The following is a 17185-nucleotide window of genomic DNA, read 5'->3' on the forward strand; positions in this document are numbered from 1 at the left end:
TATATGGAGATGCAAAAAAAAAAACACCTAGAATATACAAAGCAAAGTTGAAGAAAAATAAAGTTGGAGGAATTAACTACTCAATTTCAAGAGTTATTATAACATTACAGGAATCAAGAGTTTGATACTGTAATAAAGATCAAGAAATAGATCAATGGAACAGACTAGAGAGCCAGAAATAGACCCTTAATTTATACTATAATTTGAGATTCAACAAAGTTGACTGAAAGGTCCAAGAGGGAAAAGAAAGTTTTTCAACAAACATTACTGGAATAACTGGATACTCATTATGGAAAAAAAATGAACATTAACCCCTATCTCACAACATATATAATACTTCACTTAAGATGGATAAAACCATGAAGCTTTGTTTTTATTTATATATATTTTAAAGATTTTCTTATTTATTTATTTATTTTTATTTTCTTGTTATTTATTACAGAGAGAAAGAGAGAGAGAGTGAGTGGGGGGAGGGGCAGAGAGAGAGGGAGAGAGAATCCTCAAGCAGACTCCCCGCTGAACACGGAGCCCAATGTGGGGCTCAATCCCAAGTCCCTGAGCCAAATCCAAGAGTCGGTCGCCCAACTGACTGAGCCACCCAGGCCCCCCTAAAGATTTTCTTTTTAAATAATCTCTATACCCAATGTGGGGCTTGAACTCAACCCCAAGATCAAGAGTCTCATGCTCTATGACTGAGCCAACCAGTGGTCCCCAAACCATGAAGGTTTTAAAGGAAAACTTAGATTATCTCCATGACTTGCATGTAGGCAAAAATATCCTAGGTAGGTCAAGGAAATATTAAGCATAAGAGATCAAATTGATTAATTAGACTACCAAAATTGAAAGTTTATGCTCTTCAAAAGACACATAAAAAATGAATAGGTAAGCCACAGACTAGAAATAAATATTTGTAATCTTATATCTGACAAAGGAATAGTATCAAAATATGTGAATTCTGACAACTCAGGAGAAAGAAATCAATAAATTGGCAAAAGTTTAGAATTTCACCAAAGAAGATGTACAAATGGTTAAAATTAAAAAGACTGACAACATTGAATATTGGCAAGGCTGCAGATCAATAGAATCCACCACCATTGGTGGGAGTGTAAAATTATACAACTAGACAAAAGGTGTTCCAGTTTCTTATAAAGCTCAAGATAACCTTATGGCTCATCAATTCCATGCCTCACATTACCCAGTAGAAAGAAGCACATGTATGCAAAAATACCTGCACAAGAATATTCATAGCAGCTTTTCCCTAATACCTTCAAATTGGAAACAACCCTAAAGTTCATGAGCAGAAGAATAAATAATCTTTGTCATATTCATACAACAGAACACTACTCAGAAATAAAAAGGAATGAATTACTGATAAAAACAACATGGATGAATCTGAAAAGGATGCTGAGTGAAATAAACCTACACAAAAGAGGACATACCATATGTTTCCATTATAGGAAATTCTAGAACAGGCAAAACTAGTCCATGGTGAAGAATCAAGGACAATGTTGTCTGTGAGTAAAGGGGTAGAGGATTTACTGGAAGGGGGGCATAAGAAAACCGTCTAGCGTGATGGTGATAATCTATATCTCCATAGCAGTTTGGGTTACACAGATGTATGCAATTATTAAGATTTAGCAAATGTATACCCAGTATGTCTACATTCATTTAATGTGTATTTTACATTAAAAATTATAAAGAAATACTGAGCTCTATTTAATGATGTACATGATAAAATACTTAAGGGGAAATGTAGTGATGTGGACAATTTGGGTTTTCTCTATATAGTATCATGTCATCTGCAAATAATGAAGGTTTGACTTCTTCCTTACCACATTGGATGCCTTTTATTTTTTTCAGTGCTGTCCAGTTGCTGTGGCTAGGACTTCCAGTACTATGTTGAATTAAAGTGGTGAAAATGGACATCTTTGTCTTGTTTCTGACCTTAGGGGAAAAGCTCTCAGTTTTTCCCCATTGAGTATGATGTTCACTGTGGATTTTTCATATATGGCCTTTATTATTTTGAGGTATGTTCCCTCTAAGCCTACTTTGTTGAGAGCTTTTATCATGAGTGGATGTTGTACTTTGTCAAATGCTTTTTATGCATCTATTGAGATAATCATATGGTTTTTATCCTTTCTCTTATTGATATGATGTATCACATTGATTGAATACTGAACCACCTTTGTATTCAGGAATAAATCCCACTTGATTGTGGTGAATGATTTTTTTAATGTATTGTTGGATTCAGTTTGATAATATTTTGTTGAAGATTTTTGCATCTAAGTTCATCAGAGATATTGGCCTGTAGTTCCCTTTTTTTTAGTGTCTTTATCTATTTTTGGTATCAGGATAATGCTGATCTCATAGAATGAACTTGGAAGCTTTCCTTCCTTTTCTATTTTTTGGAATAGTTTGAGAAGAATAAGTATTAGCTCTTCTCTAAATGTTTGGTAGAATTTTTCTGTGAAGCCATCTGGTCCTGGCCTTTTGTTTGTTGGGAGTTTTTTGATTCTTTGCTGGTAATTGGTCTGCTCAAATTTTCTACTTCTTTCTGATTCCAGTTTTGGAGGTCTATGTTTCTAGGAATTTATCCATTTCTTCTAGGTTGTCCAATTTGTTGGCATATAATTTTTCATAATATTCTCATAATCCTTTGGATTTCTTTGGTGTCATTTGTTATTTTTCCTCTTTCATTTCTGATTTTGTTTGAGTCCTGTCTCTGTCTCTGACTTTCTCTTTTCTTTTATGAGTCTGGCTGAAGGTTTAGCAATTTTATTGCTCTTTTCAAAGAACCAGCTCCTGGTTTCATTGATCTGTTCTATTGGTTTTTTGTTTTTGTTTTTTTTAGTTTCTATTTCGTTTATTTCTGCATTTCCTTCCTTCTACTGGTTTGGGGTTCTATTTGTTCTTTTTCTAGCTCCTTTAGGTGTAAGGTTGGGTTGTTTATTTGAGATTTTCCTTGCTTCTTGATGTAGGCCTGCATTGCTATAAATGTCCCTCTTAGAACAGCTTTTGTTGTATCCCAGAGATTTTGGACCATTGTATTTTCATTTTCATTTGTCTCCATGTATTTTTTTTAATTTCTTATTTGATTTCTTGGTTTACCCACTCATTGTTTAGTGGCATGTTATTTAACCTCCATGTATTTGTGTGCTTTCCAGATTTTTTCTTGTGGTTGATTTCTAGTTTCATAATGTTGTAGTTAGAAAATATGCATAGTATGACTTCAATCTTCTCGAATTTGTTGAGATTTATTTTGTGGCCTAACATATGATCTGTTCTGTTCCATGAATGTTCCATATACATTTGAAAAGAATGTGTATTCTGCTGCTTTAGGATGGAATGTTCTGAATATATCTGATAGATCCATCTGCTCCAATGTGTCATTCAAAGTCACGTTTCCTTTCTGATTTTATTTGGGTGATCTATTTGTTGATGTAAGTGGGATGCTAAAGTCCCCTACTATTATTGTATTACTACCAGCTACTTCCTTCATGTTTATTATTAGCTGCTTTATGTATTTGGGTGCTCCCATGTTGGGTGCATAAATATTTCATTGCGTTATATTTTTGAGGTTCATTTATGCTGTAGCATACATAGTACTTATTTCCCTTTCATGGCTGAATAATATTCCATTGTATGTATATACCACATTTTGTTTATCTTTTCACCAGTTGGTGGGCATTTGGGTTGTTTCCACTATTTTAGCTATTGTGAATAATGCTGCTATGAACATTCACATTCAAGTCTTTGTAGGAACATTTTTTTTTCTGTTGGAGAATTTTTCTAACCAAGGAATTTCAATGTCAATGGTAACTCTGTGGTTAACATTTTGAGGAACAGCCAAACTGTTTTCCATCATGGCCACACTGTTTTACATTCCCATTATCAGTGCATGGAAATTCCAGTTTTCCACACATGCTCACCAACACTTGTTATTGACTTTTAAAAGAATTTTTTAAAAAAGATTTTATTTATTTATTTATTTATTTGAGAGAGAGAGAGAGAGTGCATGTGAGCGGGGGGAGGGGCAGAGACTGGGAGAGAGTATCTTAAACAGACTCTGCACTGAAAGCAGAGCCCTGCGTGGGGCTTGCTCTCACGACCCTGAGATCATGACCTGAGCCAAAATCAAGAGTCAGATGCTTAACCGACCAAGCCACCCAGGTGCCCCAATTTTCTTCTTATTATAGACATCTTAGTTTGTGTGACATCTTATCTCACCAGTGATGTTGAATATCTATTTAGGTGCTTACAGTTTGTTCATATATCTTCTTTGAAAAAATATTCAACATTCAAATCTTTTGCCCATTTTCAAATTTTTTTTATTATTGAGTTATAAGAGCTTTTTTTTAATATTTCAGGTATAAGTCTATCATTGGTTATATGACATACATATAAATATTTTCTTCCAGTCTGTAGGTCATCTTTTCCATTTCTTAATGGTGTTCTTTGAAGTGTAAAATTGTTTTTATTAAATTCAGTTTATCAGTTTTTTTTCTCTTATCATTTATACTTTTGGTGTTGTACCTAAGAAATAATTGCTTAGCCCAAAATCACAAAGATTTACTCCTGTGCATTCTTCTAAGAGTTTTATCATTTACATTTAGGTCTGTGATCCATTTTGAGTTAATTTTGCATATGGTGTGAAGTAGGGGAGTCAGTTTCATGTTGATATCCAGTTGTCCCAGCACCAATTACTGAAAAGGAAGGCAGAGTTTTAATTGGATTGAAAATCTTTGGTGGCTACCACACCTAAAAAGAGCCATCCAGAGACTGCATGGGTCTTTCAAGGCTTTCTTCATAATTCGGTTACAGCTTGCCTTTTCTGATTTAACAGTCCATAGTCCATTTGCACATGTTTCTTCAAATTCAAATCAGTCCACTTACTCTTCCCTAAATAACATCTTTCTCTATACTTTTGTTTGGGCCCAATAAGTACATTTGCTTTTTGCCTTTCAACATTTATCTCCCTTCTAAACCCAGAAACAAGAATTGGCTCTGCAAAACTTTCTCTAACCCTCCTGAACCTGATCCCATTACTTCGTTCCAAGTCTCTATAACGGGTATCATCTGAATACTTTTCAGTTCAGTAAAACCTTTCTCTCTTTCTCTCTATTCCCCGCCCCCCATTGTCACTAACACAAACAAACAAACAAAAACCTCTTCGACTTAATTCTGTATTTGTTTGATTGATCTCCCCTGCTGGAGAGAGACCTCTTTAGAGCAGGACTGTGTGCCTGATTGTTTCTCTTCCCAGATTTAGCACAGCATCTTTAGCAGGGAAAAAGTGATAGATAAATACTTATAGATTTACTATTACTAGTATCTCAAGGAACCAAATGGATGGGTAAATTTGCACTTAGGTGAAATATTCATTCATCTGTACATGAAAACTGTGTCTGGAAAAACTACAAACTCAGTATCTGTAAACAGATTGTCTTCAGTGTATTTAGAAGCTGGATATGTAAAATCTATGCTGACGTCTTTTGTAAAGTGAAGTTTTTAAAGTAAAACAATCATTATTATATATGATTATATATACTTTACAAATTTTATATAATTTAACGATCACTGTTCAATAACTTCTTTTATCCATGGGTTCTTGTCTGTTGTTCTGCTGTTTTGGTGGATTTTCTGAAGGTTAGACAAACTGGCAGCAAACTTACAGGCTCTCAGGGACAGAATTCTGAGTGACAGTGCAGTGCACTCCAGGAAGACATTGGTAGTGAGCTATAGTCAACCATAAGTCTGACCTGGATTTGAATCCCAGCTCTGCACATCCTGGCTGTGAGGCCCTAACAGCCATCTTCACTGAGCCTCAGGTTCCTCATTTGAAATAGGGGCTAATGACAGCTATCTTGCAGGGCTATGGAATGAATTAAAGGTGAACACTGTGAAGCATCCATTTAGTGACAGCATTTAGTGGGTGCTAGAACCCCCCCTTTTCTTGCCAGTTCTATACATTGCAGCATGATTTCATTCTACCTACTAATGCTCTGCTTTTTACTTCTCACATACTTTACCCTCCAATTAACAGTCCCAATGGCCCAAGGACTTTTGCTACAATAAGTCACTTTCAGATGCTAGGACAAGTTTATCTCTAAAAGTGGGAGCTGTCTGAATTATCCGTGCTAGATTTGACACACTATCTTATTCTACACACAGAGGACAGTTAAGAAATCAATAATCATTATAATAGAGAGTAGGACAAATGTCTTCTGCCACTTTTAAAAGCCCCATGGCTTTCTCTGGCTCATCATTGAGAGGATCCAGCCAGTTGGAAGATGAAGGAAAGCCTGGGCCTGCATAGGGATGGTAATCACATCCAGAGCCAGGATCCTGGGCAACGATTCAACATCAATTGATCTGGCTCATTGATTGACCATCCTTATCAGAACACCAGACTTTGAGTCCTGAGCTAGAACTAAGTTTCAGATGAAGTGAGGCAAGCTATATACTTTAGCTTTTCATGAGATTGTTTAAAAGATTAAACAGCTGCTACTTTGCCTCTAAGAATAATTAATTTCCAATCCCTTGGCACCATGTTTCAGTTTAATACCATTTAGAGGAATTGATAATTGCCTTGCCTTTATTGCCTTCAGAAAAAAAAAAGTCCTTAGATGGAAATTTTCTTTTGTTTCCCTTCAAATTCATGGGCACTCATTCTCTCTGAGCAAACCTGGAGGGCACTAGTCTGTTCTGATTTTTTTCCCCCTGAAAATATATTGTCACTGTGAACAAGGTCATCAGTACCTCTAATGTGCTTTGAACACTCTGCCACTGATTAACATCAGTACAGTGCCTGGAGAATGTTCTCCCTCCTTACTTGATTTCCATCCTTAGGAAACAAAAAGAAAAACCCATAAATTCCTTCATATGGTGGATAAGTATATTCAAAATCAGATTCCAGCCTATGTTTCCAATTTGGCTTCATCTCTCTTAATAGGTTACCTTTTCATCCTACCCCTTCTTTTCATTGGAATTTCCTTCTTCTCTTTTCAAACCAGTAAGTTCCTATTCATCTTTGCAGATCCAGCCCCAAAGTGACTTTCTTGGGGAAGCTTTCGCTAAACTCTCAGGCAGAGTCAGCCCTTCTTCTCCCAACTGCATGGTACCCACAGCCCCTCACCATACAGAGCAGTGTTTCTAAAACTTTGGTGTTCCTATTAAAATGCAGATTCTGATTCTGGAGCCAAAGACTGTGCGTTTCTAACAATCCCCCAGGTGACACCGATGCTGTGGATCCATGGCAACACTTTGGTAAGAATATAGAATTCCCAGCACAGGGTTTTGTTCTTATTTGTGTGTATCTGTCTGTCTCCTCTTTCTGCTTTAGCAGGACAGTGACTGACTGTTTCATCTCTGAGTGCCCAGCACTGACTGAACACAAAGCCAACAGCAAAACCCTGAATATTTGTTGAATGATGATAACTCCTCCCCTGTTACACTTGCTAACATCAGCTTCCCCTCCTCCACCTTTATAACCGTTACATAGACTTTTATTCTGCTGTACTTTTTTTTCTTCTTTATTGCAGGTGTTTTATTTTTGGTGTTTTTATTTTTAAGGCAGACATGGATATTGATTGCTTTTTAACTCAGGAAAGATACTTAAAGAAAAGATACAAACCATGTGGTCCTGCAGCTTTTATTAAGATAAAGGAGCTGTCAGCTTCTCTTGCTGAGTGTCTTGAAGATTCCAGCGCTCAATCTCACTCCGTATGCTTCATGTCTTTTGTGAATGTGGCTCAGAGCCAATGAAGGTGGGCTTGGATTTCATCCTCATTAGGTTCCAGTTAACTAATGAGTATCCTAGTTTTACATGTACTCTGAGGTTGGTGGAAGAAGGGTAAAGTTTGTGAAGGATGAGTGGTCCCCGTGCATCCCATCCCAGGATAGTCTGGGGTTCGCTTTGCAGGCTGAGCACTCAGGAGTGAAAAGGTTCTCATTTTTTCAACCAGGTCACCTCCCTAAGCCATTCTCTTTTTCTTTTTCTCACTGGCTTGTCTTTTTTTTTTTTTTTTTACATGTACACTTTTGTAGTCTGATAGGTACAATGGGTTGTAACAAGCAAAACTAAATTATATAATAAAGTGATACAATGTATACATGGAATTGACTTGCAGTGAGCATTTGAGATGATACAGTTCTGTACAACTTTAAAATATTAATCAGCCATAGGATGTCCCACCTGGAAAGAAACTTGCAGAGATCATCTGGTCTAACCCTATCTTCAGATAGGGAAATTGAGCCCAGAAAAACCAGGCAGAGAGAGCATGTAAGCCAGGACCAGAAAGAGGACCCCTGAACCTGATAGGAAGGGCCAGCCACCTGCAATACATTCCTGTGTCTGGGAGACTCTGGGGCCCCTTTTGGCCTCTGCAAGCTAATTTTTCTTTCTTTCTCTTTCTTTCTTTCTTTCTTTCTATCTTTTTTTCTCTCTCTCTTTCTTTCTTTCTTTTCTTTTTAGGTTCCAGGTGCATTACTATTTACTCAAGATTTCTGTTGTTCTTCCTCTTGACTCATATTATACCAGCTTTAACCCTAGCTTTAACTTTTCTCATCTCTGGCTTCCAGCCCTGCACTTGCCATCAGACATGACTTATGCTGGGTCACAATGTCCTGTTTAATTATCTGTTTCTACGGCATAGACTGTAAGTCTCTTGAGGGCAAAGATCATATCATGCTCACTGTCCCCAGCACAGTATCTGGCACACACTGCAGTCTCAGGAAAGTGAGAATTTACTTGTCAGGAAAAGGAGAGCCTTAATGCATTCAGTTGGCACTCACATTTTGCATGCAGACCTCTTTGATACTCACTGACTAATGTCTGGCTGCAGGCTTAGCTCAGCTTTTCAAGGATATTATTATGCTCTGACCCAGAGACTAGTTTATTCAACTCTGTTTTCCCTTTTCGGGTCTCCTTCATTATGACTCATGTTACCTTGAAAATTGGTGTTAGTGTTCAGAAGCAGCTACAATATTCTCAGAAACAGCGAAGAAAACTATAATTCATCAAAGCAAAAGCCATTGAATGTCTGCCACCCATTTGCAACAGAAGTGTTCAGATCTTTTCAAAAATATTTATTTATTTATTTATTTATTTATTTATTTATTTATTTATTTGAGAGAGAGAGAGTGTGTGTGTGTGCGTGCATGAGTACCTGAAGGAACATGCGGGGGGTGGGGCAGGGGCGAGAGGCAGAGGGAGAGAGAGAGAGAGAGGGAGAGAATCCCAAGCTGACTCCCCGCTGAGGGTGGAGCCCAATGCAGGACTCCATCTCATGACCCTGAGATTGCAACCTGAGCTGAAACCAAAAGTCGGACACTTAACCAACTGTGACACCCAGGTGCCTCCAGAAGTGTTCAGATTGTAATGACTAAAGTAGTATCTTACCAGACTGTTTATCCCACTCCCTAGGCCCACCAAATATGTCCCATTGGGTTGTTTCATCACACAATTTACAGGAAACTCAAGCCCTTCTTAAGAGAGATGTAGCTTTCTTACAGCGCAGGCAGCGTCTTCTCACATCAGGGGCCTGGATTGGATTTTCCGGGATACTCCCTGAGGAAGCCCATCAGGTGGGGCACGCGGGGCTGCCTCCCGGGCGCTCATTTCAACAAATGGTCGGCGGCTTCCTGCCCCCACCTCTAAACAGTTGCCAGTCCAGGTCAGGGCGAGGGCGGGGCGGGGTGGGGGGTGCGGCTCGGCCCTGGCAGCTGCGCGATCTGAGGCGGGTGAGCCGAGCGGCCGCAGTAATTGCGGTTCGCAGGCCCAGAGCCTCATTGGAAGGGCGTTCTCGCCTGCGGCTCTTGGCAGGGGTGAAGCGCGCACGCGGAAGAGCCTGACGCGCGAAAGCGGGGAAAGGTCTTTTCAGCCCAGACGTTGGGTCACCGCGGGGGTGCAAGGCTCCGGAGGCCCGAGCGCACTGCGGGGCGTCACCACCAGGGGGGACCCGAGGCCGGCCCCAGAGAGCGCCCCCGCGGCCGCGCGGGGTTCCCACCCATGTTCCCGCGGCTCTGCTCGCGTGCTGTGTCCCTGGATCGCGTCCGTGTACTCACACGTGGGGGAAGGATGTCTGGCCCCAGCCTGCCTTTGCAGCCTCCCCTCCTTTCTCTACCTCTTCCCAAGCCGGCGCTCCAGGAAAGGACCCCGCATCCCTTAAACAGCCAGGCAAGGTCGCCTCCCTGGGGGCTTTCCTTCCTGCTGCTTCTGCCCGCGTTCACCCAGTACACAGCCTGTAAAAGTCTTACTCATGGTTCAGGGCTCCAGCCCAAAGGCCCTCTTACTTCCCCACCCCTGCCCACCCTACCCTATGAGGGCTTCCCTGAGCTCCCAGTTCCACCAACTGATACCGCCTAGCCCACCCGAGGCCAGCACGCAGGCGGCGTCCAAGAGCTCGTCTGGGACAACAGTGGTTCACCAGCGGGATGCCTGCCACGCATAGTCCACACCTGGGGTGGCAAGAAAGGAAGACGCTGCTGGTGGTGGTGATGAGCTATTTGGGAGCCCAGGTGCCGGCCACCTGCTCTCCACCCGCCGCTGGACTCCCAAGCAGAGGGCTGCCACAGGCCTCCTCGGAGGAACGCTTCACTTGCTGAAGACGGCACAGAGGAGCAGAAACCCACCAGACTCGGACGTGCAGCTGCCTGTGAGGACACTGTGGCAGGTGCCTGCGCCTGGAGGGACAGCGAGGCCTGGATTGTTGTTTCCTTCATTCCAATGCCTGGCTGTGACCTCCCCTGGGGTCTTGCTCTGGGAGGTGGGAAGCCTCAGCTGCTGCAGGGGAGGGGGCTGCAGAGGGTTGGAGGCTGAACTTGCATCTGTACCCTCCTGCTCCAGACAGAACCCAGAGTCACTGCAGTCTCCATGTCTGCGCCCCCTGGCCTGGCACAGACTATAAAGCACCAGCTGGAGACAGAGACTTGATGCAGAGGCTTGGCAGCAGGGGTTCCATCTTCCAGGGATGAAGCCTCTGGCCTGTCCTCAGGAGGTTGGGGGCCAAGGCCCCGAGCTGGGGGGCGGGGGGCAGTGGAAACCTGTGGGAGGCAGCTATGACTGTGGGGAACTAGTCAAAGTGCTTCTGGGGCCTTCCTGTGGAGCTGACCACTCCAGTCGTGGGCACAGACTAATGTTATATCACAGCTTTATCAGAGAAGGCCTTTCTCCACTCTGGAGCACATGCAGATAACTTTTAATATGCTTTATGTTTTGGAACAACTTGTTTTTCTTTAGATGGTAAAAGTTCCCCTTTTAGTTCTTTTTTGGGGTGATGAAATGTTCTAAAATTGATTGTGGTGATGCTTTGTTCAACTCTTGGAATATACTAAAAATCATTTTAAATTGGTGAATTGTGTGGTATATGGGTTATAGCTCAATCAAGCTCAGCCCAGAAATAAAGCCACACAAATATGCCCAGCTGAGTTTTGACAAAGGTGTAGAAGTAATTCAGTAGAGGAAGTGAGATAGGGAAACTGAAGGGACCCCATGAAGCCCTGCTTTTGCTCCTTTTCCTGCCTCTACTCTTGCTAGGACCTGCACCCTCGCCTTACACCTGCCTTATAGCACAGATAGTATATGTCCTCCTTGTCAAGGTCAAGGAGTTAATGATTTCTTTGGAGTCCTCTAGCACAATAGATAACACTAAAGGGGTGGCTGGGCAAGGTTGTCATGTCCGGACCACCAACTCTAGACACCTTGGTGCCAAGACCCCCGGCTCCAGGCATAAGTGACTTATGGAGGACACCTGAGCACTTGTCCTGGTTTTGACCAGTTCCTGCATGCTTGAGAGGACACATACACCAAACCACCATCCTCAATAAACATCCCAGACCCCAAGCAAAGATGAGACTCTCTCTCCTTCCCTTTCTGAGTCTCCCAGACACTCGGTCTATTATACTCTATCACTGATGCTATTCAATAAACTCTGCTCTCACTCTCTCGGCTTGTGTTTGATTTCTACCCTGTGCAAAGCTAAGGACTCTCTTGACTGGTCCTGTGGGAACCCCTCTGGGTCCTCAGACCTGGCCAGCCTGTATCAGAAGGATTGCCTTTTCAACAAATTGTGCTGGAGCAATTGTAAAACAAACAAACAAAAAGGAATCTCAACCTATCTCACACCTTACACAAAAATTAACTCAAAATAGATGATGAGCTTAAATATAAATGTAAAAATAGAAAATTTTTTGGGGAAAAAAAGAGAAAATCTTTAGGACCTAGGGCTAGGCAAAAAAATTCTTAGACTGGAAGCCAAAAATATGAACCATAAAATTAAAAATAAAAAATCTGGACTCACCAGAATTGAAAACTTTTGTTCAGTGTAAGATCCTCTTAAGAGGATGAAAAGACAAGCTGTAGACTGTGGGAAATATTTGCAAATCATAGGGCTGACCAATGACTAGTATCTAGACTATAAAAAGAACTCTCAAAGCTCAACAGTAAAAAAAAAAAAAAAAGTGTCCAATTAGAAAAGGGGATAAAAGACAAAATTCACTGAAGAAGATATACAGATGGCAAATAAGCACTGAAAAGATGTTCATTAGCCATCAGGAAAATGCACAGTAAAGACATAATATCATTATACAGCCATTGGAAAGGCTAAAAAAAAAAATAATAGTGACCTCATCAAATGTAGTTATGGGCAACATGAGGGATTCTCCTGTGATGGAAATGTATTGTATCTTGACTATATCATTGTCAGTATCCTGGTTGTGATATTGTACTATAGGTTTGCAAGATGTTACCACTGGAAGAAACTGGATAAAGAGTACAGAGGATCTCTCTGCATTATTTCTTACAACTACAAGTGAATCTGCAAGTATCTCAAAATAAGAAGTTTAAGTTTAAAAATGTCCCCTATCCATAACTCTGAATTCAATAAATTTGCTTTAAGATAACCATATGCATAGATTAAGCTTAATTTGAACATATCTTGAAATTAAAAGATGATAGACTGGTTCTGAGCTATTGGGACCTGAATTAATGAAGCTTTCTTTCATGCATAGGTCACCACCCACCAAGCACTAAAAGGAGAGAGTTTGGAGAAGTGGAAGGTTGGACTCCTTTGGGCAGAGGCTTGTCCAGAGAAGTCCTCAACAGCCTGGTGCCTCATGGGTTGTGCCCTCTCTAGGGGAGGGTGTGAAGCATGTGACAGACAGACTGGCTCATGGAAAGAGCCAGGATTAAGAGGGAGGAGGCCAGGCCTCTGCCCCTGGCCATGTTCTGTGATCCTGGGCAAATATCAAAACCTCAGTGGGTTCTCAGCTGCTGGCTCTGTTAAATGGGGATTGAGACTAGAGCTGGCAGTCTCAGAGTTCTACTCTGATATTTCTTCATTGATACACAGAGCATCACTCTGCCTCCACCTATGTGGTTGTTTATAAGTGAACTCTGCAAATGGCAGTTTCTTTGTCTTTTAAATATAAGATTAATTGAGATGACATCTAACCCAGCTGTCTGGTGGGAGCAGTGATCACTGTAGTAACAAAGCAAACAGTGTGAGGTCTGGCCAGAGTCCACAGAGAATGGCTCATGTTGAAATTAAAAAAAAAAATGGTACTGTAGGAAGCACCAAAAAAAATTATATTATTATATACTTGCAGTCATTAAAGTCAGGTTTATAAATATTTAATTACATGGGTAATGCTTAAGTTATACTAAGTAAGTGAGGTATGATCTCAACTGTATGTATAAAAGGTACATTTTAAAAAGTGAGGATAAAATCTGCCCAGAAGCTAACAATATTTGCCTCTTGCTGATGACCTGTCCCCTTTGATAGCTTTCTTCAAAATAATAATATAATGAGATGGGAGAGGAAAAGAACAAAAAAAATGTACTCAAACTGTAAGCAGACTTTAGTGGGGAGCTAATAGAGAGGGTAAAATGGGGCCATCCCTACCCTGCCTGAGGATAAGAAGGAGCCCTGCCCCAGGAGAAGATGGAATTGAGGGAAAACCATGGAGTTCTGAGTGGTTCTCAAATCAAGGAATGGGGCCATCAACAATAGCATTATATTCATTTTCTCAGGCCACCGTAACAAAGTGTCACAGAACAGAGAGCTTAAACAACAGAAATTTATTTATTTTCTCACAGTTTTGGAAGTCGGAAATCCAAGATCAAGTTGTCATCAGGGTTGGTTTCTTCTGAGGCTTCTTTCCTTGGCTTGCAGATAGCTGTCTTCTTCCTCTGTTCTCACATGATGTTCCCTGTGTGTGTGTAGATGTCTGTGTCCAAATTTTCTCTTCTTACACAGACACCAATCATATTGGATTAGAGCCCACCCTAAAGACCTCATTTTAATTTAATTACCTCTTTAGCGACCTTATCTCCAAATAAGATTACATTATGAGGTACTGGGGGTTAGAACACCAAAGTATGAATTTGGGGGGGGATACAATTCAAGCTATGACAAGCATAAATTACCATATGACTAAAGCATCTGTAAACAAAGTTAAAAGACAAGTGACAGAGGAAGAGAAATAAATATTTGCAGCGTTTAAAACCTGCAAAGAATTCTTATTCAGAATATATACACAGAGCTTATGTGAATCAATAAAAAATGTAAACAATCCAATAGAAAAATGGACAAAGAACATGAATAGGAAATTCACAGGAAAGGAATACAAAATTATCAACATATAAGAAGATTTTCAATTTCCCTTATCAGTTTTATGCAAACTAAAAGTGACGTTTTTTCATCTATCAGATTGGCACAAATTAAAAACACTGATAATAACAAGTCTTGGCAAGGATGTAAGGAAGTAGGAACTCTCAAATGCTAATGGGAAACATAAATAGGCATGGTGTTACTGAAGACAGAACCTGTTACAATGTAAAACATGCATATATTTTAGCCCAATATTAAACTTCTAGGAATCAAAGTTACCAAAGAAGTTGCACATATGCTAAAGGATATATGTAGGAGGATTTTATTTCTGTAAATGTCAAAAATAATGTAAATGTTGGGGTGCCTAGGTGGCTCAGTCAGTTAAGCATCTGACTCTTGATTTCAGCTCAGGTCATGATCTCAAGGTCATGATCTCAGGGTCGTGAGATGGAGCCCCACGTAGGGCTCCTTGCTCAGTGGGGAGTCTGCTTTTCTCCTCCCTCTCCCTCTGCTCCTCCCCTCCACTCATGCTCTCTCTCTCTAAAATGAATAAATAAATCTTAAAATATATATATAAATGTTCATTCAATGGGTGAGAAGTTAAATACAATCATTATACACTCTTACAATGAATACATTATACCCATTAAAATGAATGAGGTGGTCCTACACATCCTGAGATTAAAACAAAGATCTTTAAGACAAGGGGGGAAAAAAAGTAAATTGCAGAACTATATTCTCATGGATCCATTTAATGTTTTTGTAAATGTGTATTTGTATAGTAGTCGTAGTACACAGACAATTTTGTAAAAATGTTTACCAAACTGTGGCCATGTCTCAAAGCTTCTCAGTCTTCTGAGAATGGCAGCTATCCTCATGGGAGCCTTGATTGCCCCAAATGTTTGCTTTAATCAATGTAATTAGCAGAACATCAATTAGGCTGGAAGACCTGGCAGCCCTGCAGTCTTCCACAGCAGTGCCTTCTGTTCTTGACTACCCCGCGCAGCCCCTTTGGTGACTCAGCTTCCCTCCATAGTGTGGTTCTCTCTCCCTCCAAGGCTCTTTATTTTCCTCTCATGAACTCTAAAGACCACTGTGGGCAAATGGGAGACTCTGGAGATCTTTGATTTGCTTGGGTTTTGTTCCTGCCTGTGGCTCCGCATCACACTCTATCTTTCTTAAGTGGCTCATTGGTGGATCCAACTTGTAAACTTTTCTGTTATTCTCCCCAACCTGCATCTCCTTCTGTTTCCCAATTTACTGAGACGTCCCATCCCCACCCCCCGCAACACCTCACCAAAGCCAGAAATCTGTGAGTTATCATTGCCCCCACCATTCACACTTCATTAACTACTAAGCTCTGCAGAGCTGATTCCTAAATGTTTCTCACATCTGTATCCTTTTCCTTGCTGGTGTCCCATGGCCTGCTGGAGAGTCCAAACCCTTTGACATACGGTGTACAAAGACCATCCCAGCTGGGTGCTGTCAAGTGTTGGCTGGGATATAAGGACTTAAAAGTCCTCTTGCACTGTTAATGAGAATCTACAATTGAACAACAATGTGACACTGCTGAGTTGTTTGGTTTTTTTTTTTAAAGATTTTTTAATTTATTTGACAGAGAGAAATACAGCGAGAGAGGGAACACAAGCAGGGGGAGTGGAAGAGGGAGAAGCAGGCTTCCAGCTGAGCAGGGAGCCCAATGTGGGACTCGATCCCAGGACCCTGAGATCATGACCTGAGCTGAAGGCAGATGCTTAACAACTGAGCCACCCAGGGGGCCTACACTGCTGAGTTCTTAAGTATACACATACCCATGACTGAACAATTCAACTTCTGGTTATCTATTACAGAGAAATTTTCACACAGGTTCATAGGGGAATATGTAGGAAGATGTTCATTGCAGCATTGTTTGTGGCAAACAGGGAGGTGAAGCCAGTGTAGATCTTCATCACTGGGACAATGGAAGGGTAAAATGTGTATCAGGCTTTGTGATAAGCACTTTATATGCATTATCTCGTCTTTTCTTCAAACAACCCTAAGACAATGATACTTTAAAAAAAGAAAAAGATTTTATTTATTTATTTGACAGAGAGAGAGGGAACACAAGCAGGGGGAGTGGGAGAGGTAGAAGCAGGCTTTCCGCGGAGCAGGGAGCCCGATGGTGGGCTCCATGCGGGGCTCGATTCCAGGACTCTGGGATCATGACTTGAGCCGAAGGCAGATGCTTAACGACTGAGCCACCCAGGCGCCCCGACAATGATACTTTTAGTAGCATGCAGTTTTACAGGAAATAAAATGGAAACTATCCTCCCATGCACACAAATGGCTGGTTATTTTCGGGTACATTTTCCTTAGTGTTCGTTCGAGGACACTGGGATCCAGGGGCTCAGCAGCATAGCAGATGTCCCAGCCATACAGAGTTGTCCCGCCCTGAGGTGTTTGGGATCTTCACTCTTCCCGGGCCGGGGAGGCTTCAGGCGGGCCTGGGCCGTCAGCACCCCGGACAGCGCCGGCGGGTGAAGGGGCGGGGCATACACAGAGACGTCACGACGCGCGGAGTCTCCCGGGCGCGCGCT

This window comes from Leptonychotes weddellii, chromosome 6, assembly GCF_054177405.1.
Source record: "Leptonychotes weddellii isolate Sample4059 chromosome 6, ASM5417740v2, whole genome shotgun sequence".
NCBI classification, from domain to species: Eukaryota; Metazoa; Chordata; class Mammalia; order Carnivora; family Phocidae; genus Leptonychotes; species Leptonychotes weddellii.